This window comes from Vanellus vanellus (genome assembly GCF_965231255.1).
Source record: "Vanellus vanellus genome assembly, chromosome: 1".
Taxonomy (NCBI): Eukaryota; Metazoa; Chordata; class Aves; order Charadriiformes; family Charadriidae; genus Vanellus; species Vanellus vanellus.
The window spans coordinates 202,988,973-202,995,829 of record NC_138905.1 but is presented as its reverse complement, the minus strand read 5'-3'; positions in this window follow the sequence as shown (position 1 = coordinate 202,995,829).

The following is a 6,857-nucleotide window of genomic DNA, read 5'->3' as shown; positions in this document are numbered from 1 at the left end:
TTAAAATTTATGGCATTTGGCTTTGTTGTAAAGTGACTTATAATAAAGTATATTTTTAGTTCAGATTAAGCTTTTGCCTGTAGGTTATCTGGTTGTAAACTTCCTCTCTCATGTGTAACATCAAAGTTCTACCTCTTCCTCATTGAACAATTAACTGGTATCTTACTTCTGACTCAGGAAACAAGTCACCTACCTCAGTGGATCATCGGTTCTCTGGCAGAACACTGACTTCGGGCTGGTTGAGGTTGTTTTGATAATATGGTCAACGTTAGGTATCTTGAAATACTGAATCTTTAAAATATGACACACGGGTAACCACATTATGCAAAAGCCATGGGGCAGAGCCCATAGAAATCCATAAATATCTCATATGTATTTAACAACTGTGATCCACGGCAATATATGCAGCCTGCTGTTTTCCACCTCTCTCCTTCCTGATTTATGTTTACTAACCTACATTTGCAAAAGTTACAGGCTGGAGGCTGAGAGAATATTTAGGGAGATATCACTCTATTGCTGTCTTCTGTTGTTCTCTAGACGTCCACCATCGGCCACTGCGAGAGATGGGATCCTGGGCTAAACAGACCTTTGGTTTGACTGCTTTTATGTTGCTACATTCCTGCAAGACTGAAAATTCTCTGTTTGTACAAGTTAGCTTGTGATTGCTAATTTCTTAGATTCCATCCATACTGATATGATCCAGTCTGAGGTGCAAACTCTGTAATTGACCCTGAATAGCTTGCTATAATGCCAAGAACTGAGAGCATGGAAGCGGTGCTGGAATATGGAAATGTGAGAAGATATGCTTGAGGGGATTGAACGATTACTGAGATAAGGAAAGGATGGGAGCTGGAACAAGGTTTCAGAGAGATAGGGGACGAGGATCTAAGCCTCAAATGTGCCAGAACATGCACCTTCAGACTGGACTTTAGGACATGTGTGAGAAAATGGAAGACTGAGACATTGGCTGCAGGGCAGGTAGTGATGGAGAAGAGAAGGGAATGCATGGTCCTTTTGAGTGCAGATTAGGATTCAGGATTCCTGAGTTAGCTGGTAAAGATACAATATAAAACATTAGTTTATCACTCCCTAACGATTGAACTGTACTGAATTCATATATAATATTTTTATCCTGCTTTTATTTGCTATTAGCTTATGTCACCAGAATTTGCTCTATAAATTCCCGAGTTTTGAACTTTTTGGATGAGACCCAGCAATGTAAATTTGCTTCAACAAGATAGAATTTCTGATGGTTGTTTTTCTAGATTGCCTTTTAGGAAGTTACTTCCTAAAAGTAATTTGGAAAGTGTTAAGATTACAAAGACAATCATTCAAAAAGTAAAGAGTGCTTGAACTCAAGCCGCTTGTGAAAACTTAATTCAAACTCCTGGAATGTATGTACTATGATACAGTCTTTTATTTATGAGATCACATACTATTTTCACCACAGGCCATTCCTGCCTTTGGTATACAGGATACCTAGTGTTCGGAGTATGAAGTCATGGAGTAGCCTGTTGTTTGTATGACCCTTTCCTCATCTAGCACGAAAGCTACACAGTGCAGTGACGGAGGCAGAAGATTTCAAGAAGAAAAAGTTGCTTGTGTGTTTTGGACAGAAGATCATCTCCTGAACAACTGGATTCTCTTCTTGTCTCATTTCAATGAATCCTTCATGAGACTGAAACACAGTTGGGATAGGCGATAAGAGATACATATTTTTCACTTCCTAGTTACCCAGCCTCATGCTCTGCAGATTTCTCAACTGCAAGCAAAGTTCATGTCAGATGTGACTGCCAAATGAAGTGTAAAAATAAATGCTATATCCTTGACAAACGTAGCCATCCAAAACAAGCAGACAAAATAACACACATTTTTTGACAGTAATATAATTGTACTTTAGTTCTCTGTGTATAAAATGGGGTTAAATGGAGTAATGTTTGTGAAGCTGTCATCTGCCAGTGATAGGTGTCAAAAGAATCACAGAATCATAGAATATCCTGAGTTGGAAGTGACCCATGAGAATCATCGAGTCCAACTCCTGACTCCACACAGGGCAACCTAAAAGTTAAACCATATATCTAAGAGCATTGTCCAAAGGCTTCTTGAACACCAACAGGCTTGAGGCCATGAGCACTTTCCCGGGGAACTTGTTCCAGTGCTTGACCATCCTCTCAGTGAAGAACTTTTTCCTAATATCCAATCTGAACTTACCCTGATGCAGCTTTAAGCCATTCCCTTATGTCCTATCACCAGACACCACAGAGAAGAGATCAGCACCTCCCTCTCCGTTCCCCCTCATGAGCAAGTGGTAGACAGCAATGAGGTCACCCCTCAATCTCCTCTTCTCTAAGCTGAACAAACCTAAGTCATGCCCTCTAGTCCCTTCACCATCTTTGTTGCTCTCCTTTGGACACGCTTTAATATTTTTATATCCTTATTATGTTGTGGAGCCCAAAACTGCACACAGTAATCAGGGTGAAGCCACACCAATGGTGAGTGTGGTAGAAAATCACTTCTTTTGACCAATTAGCTATACTGTGCCAAATGGTATATACCTTTTATATATATATATGTATATATATATATAATGCACCTTTTGGGTGCTGGCCCTTTTGGCTGCCAGGCCACATTATTGACTCATATTGAGCTTACCCTCAACCCAACCCTCCAGACCCCTTTCTGCAGGGCTGTGCTTGCACTCCCGGCTCTTATCCCTTAGTGTATACATACACCCAGGAATACACCACCCCAAGGAAAATTATTTAGAGCATGAAATGGTGTTTCTTAAAAAAATAAGCATGAACTGAATACCCTAACATGGGGATAAAACTAAATGTTGAAGGGTATTCATGAATGTCACCTTATACGCTGAACAAGATAGAGGTGATATGAAAAAGGACTATTAGTGCAATTTGGGAATAAGACATAATGCATACGCTCAAATATGCATTGCCAATTATTAACTAGTTCAAGGGGTGGAAGGCATAGGAGCAGGTCGGAAGGTGGGATCACAGGGTTGGGCTTTTGAGTCTGACTCAGCATAAACTGACAAAGTGGGAGGAGGAGCTGCCTGTTGAGCTGAGCATAGGCAGCGAGACTCAAGGGTAGGAGATAGCAGCTCCAGGGAGCGGAGAGTACAGAAAGCATTTCTTAAAAGCCATGTCATGAATTGGCTGTGATTTTCACAGTTGGCTTTTTAGAACTGAACTGAAGTTGCATGGGCATGTAGGGAATGTTGCATTTCCTAACCTGCAACCATTTGACTTTGCAAACTTACTACTGCTTCAGTTACTTTTTTGTGTATAACGTATTTATTTATAATGGAGAACACAAGAATAGTTTAGAACAAAATGAAGAAACGTTTGTGAAAGAAGACTATAGTTTTAGGGTAAGAGCAAGAGATTGAAGGGAAGGTACCTTAAGAAACACTAGAAAGTTAAAAGGGAATGATGGACCATTGGAGGACCACAGAAATAAAGAGAAGACCACAACAGAATTGGGGGTGGGGGTGCACCAGTGAGGGGACTGAACTTGAGGATCAAGCACTGGTTAATGCAACGAAGAAGGAAGAAAAAATTGGGGTATGTGGAAAAGAGGCTGCAATATGATGACAGATGTTTAAAGAACAAGAATTTTAATTTTCTGGACACCAAGTAAAAGTCTTTTTTTGCAGTCATTCTAAAAGAAGAAATGGTAAGGTCAGTAAGGAGCCTTATGAAAGTATCATCACACAAACTTGTCTTCATGGAAAGCAGGGTTGGATCCTTCCCATTTGCAAGGCTCTGTGCAGCACATATTTTGAGTCTCATGGCACGGGAGGGACTATACTGTTTAGCATACTCTCCCATCCACTTTATAGTTCTATGAAGCCCTGGTGGAAATATCCTGTAGTAAATTTCCTAACTGTGTCCTGCCCTAACTCATTTTTCCAAATGGCCTTTTGGCATATAAAACAGTGATGCATTAATCCAATCTGAAGGTACTGATGACCGTGGCACAGTCCTCATCCAACGGGAAAGGACAAGTTGCCTAAAAAAGCAACTTTGTTCAGTTCTAGAACCAACTCAGACACTTTGAATGAAACTGAAGAAAAATGGCTTTGCTTTGAAAATGAAAAGGTATGCAAAAAATTACCATTTTCCCCAGTTTTTGTCTATGAAGTACGTGTCAAAATATTGTCAAAACTATCATCACAGTGATTTGCAGTAAGAGAATCTTATTACCACTTTCAATAATTTGATTTTTTTAATTGTTTCCTACAAAAAAAATCTTAAAGAACGTTTTAAAAATGGACAAATTTTAAGTCTTATGAAATTCACTTCACGATTTCATATCTTGCAGTTTTTTCCCTCAGCCAGCTCCAAACAATGCTAATAACCAATTAGAAACTACATTGTGGATCCCACTGAGATAAAGCAGAAGCCAGATCAACAGTGAAAAACTACTCACTCCTTTTCATATATGTGGCATCACTTTGATTTCTGCAGGATAGCAGTGCAGTTTCACAAATGGGATATACATTGTTCCCCTGTGCTTCCCACTGCATGCACTTATCTGGCACTATCACTCATCTGATTGCACGTGCAGTGAGATCAACATGTTGGTGCAACTGAAAATTAGCCAATTTTTAGCCACTTGAATGCTCACGTCAGCATAGAAAGGTGACAGGAATTTATAGCCAGTCATTGAGGAGTGGACAGGACCGCTACTTTTGGCAGCAGCTTTATCACGCAATTTGCCTGTGGTGAAACCACACACTAAACTTCATGGAGCCTGATCTTATTCAAGCTCCTCAGAATGAGAAATATGAGGAAAATAAAGGAATACCATATGCCAGCTTTAATGCAAGGAAACAGAGTTGAAGGCTCCTGTATACTGAAGCCCCTTCTTTCCACACTGTTCTTACAGACCCCATAGGAGATCTTCAACCTGTAAATAGAAAGATCTTGTTTAGGAGGAGACTAGAAAAGATTCAGTTTACCAAATCCAGTGCTTGATTAATATCTGTGATCAAATAGTCTTTAAGATCTGCTCATGAAAACCTAGAAAGAAATTGGTTTTACAAAGAATAAGGAATTTTCTTTCTATATATGAATACATACACAGATGCTGCTCCAAAGATAGGTTATGGTAAGATGAGAAGCTAGGTTCATGCAGCAGCTCCCTCCTGCTGAAATGGAGTCATTCCGTCCTCCTTCAGGCTGCACACTCTTCTGTGCTGTCTTTGTGGGGGCTTCCGGTACCTGTCTGACACATAAGTCACTTCAACTCACTAAGGTGGCAAAAAGTTATTTGCCTTTTTTTTTTCCTTAATTGGTTTAGTAGGTTGGAGAACAAATGTTATTAATGGTGGCAGGGCCCCAAATATAGCTGAATGTCATAGCTGACAGCTTTTCTCAGCAAAATGTCACTAAACCAACATGAAATGATGCTATTTTAGACTTGGACTTACAGTTTGAGGACAGCATAGAAAAGCTAGTTGTAGAAAATTATCCTAAAGTTGATTTGGTGTAAGTTGCATGGAAAGAAAACAAAAGCAGGTCTGTATCTAAGCCTCTTGATTTCATAAGGCAAATTTTGGTAAACTAAGGGACCTAGTTAATCAAGTCAACTGAACTGAGGAGGTCAGGATTTTGAAATGGAAATTATTTGCTGTTTTTTCAAGGGGCAAGTGCTAACACGGTGCATAGAAAGGATAATTGAGAACAAGTAGAGAGCTTTCAGGGAAAGAGGGACTCACTAGCAAAAAAGTTTTGCTATACATCAAGAAGCACAGAAATAAGATGATATTTTCCAGAGAAGAATGAGGGAAATGGCAGCAGGTAGTACCAAACAGGAGAGTGTCAAATTGGAGAGTGTCTGCTAGTAGGTTTCTTTGGGAGTTATTCTTGGGATTGATCTTATTGTTTGGCAAAGAAGAGAAAATAAGCACATTGCATTGGCTGGTTTCACAAAATCGGGCAGAAGCATCCACACAGCTGCATCCACAGCTGATGTCATATGGAAAAACAATGAATTACCTTGGTGATTGAACTAATGGAAACAAACCAAACTGCCATAATAGAAAATGCAAGGTAATGCACTTGGAGGCTAACAAAAATTTTGCTGTTAACAGAGAACTTTCCCAGTAAACAAGTGGTGTAGAAAAGAACATAGGTACTACTAGACTAGATGGTGGTTATCCAATGTAGTTGTGCAAAAAGGCAATGGCACACCCAAGATTGTCATATTTCATGGACATATGGAAATATTATTAAGTACTGTACAAGGTAGTAATTCAATTTAAAATGGAATATTACAGGAATTTGAACCCACAATCAAGATAGATGAGTTCAGACTGGGACAGGTGGCAATAGAAGCTAGTAGAATGACCAGTGGAATGAAGATCTGTTGAGCAAGAAGAGGCTAAAAGATCTTTGTTTAGTCTAGCAAAAGGAAGGCTGAGAGGGAATAATATTACTGTCTATAAATATATCAGGGGTAAATAGCAGGGAGGGAGAAGAGCTATTTAAGCCAAAGGACGAATACTGGCACAAAAGCAAATGGATTCTTGAATAAATTTAGTCTGGAAATTAGAAGAAGGTTTCTAACCACCAAAACAATGAAGTTCTGGAATAGATTTGCAACAGGAGTAGGGGGTAAACATATCAAACTACCATTAAGATGGAGCTTGAAAAGTTTCTGGAAGGGATTATATAACACAGTTTCCTGTAATAGCAAGAAACTGGACTCAGTGACCTGGGGAGTCTCTTCCAGTCTTACAGTCCTATATTCTGTTTTGCACTGTCATTTCTTCTGCACAAAGACAAGAGATTTATGCAACTAAATCCCTCAAATGTTTAAAAACTAATAAAAAT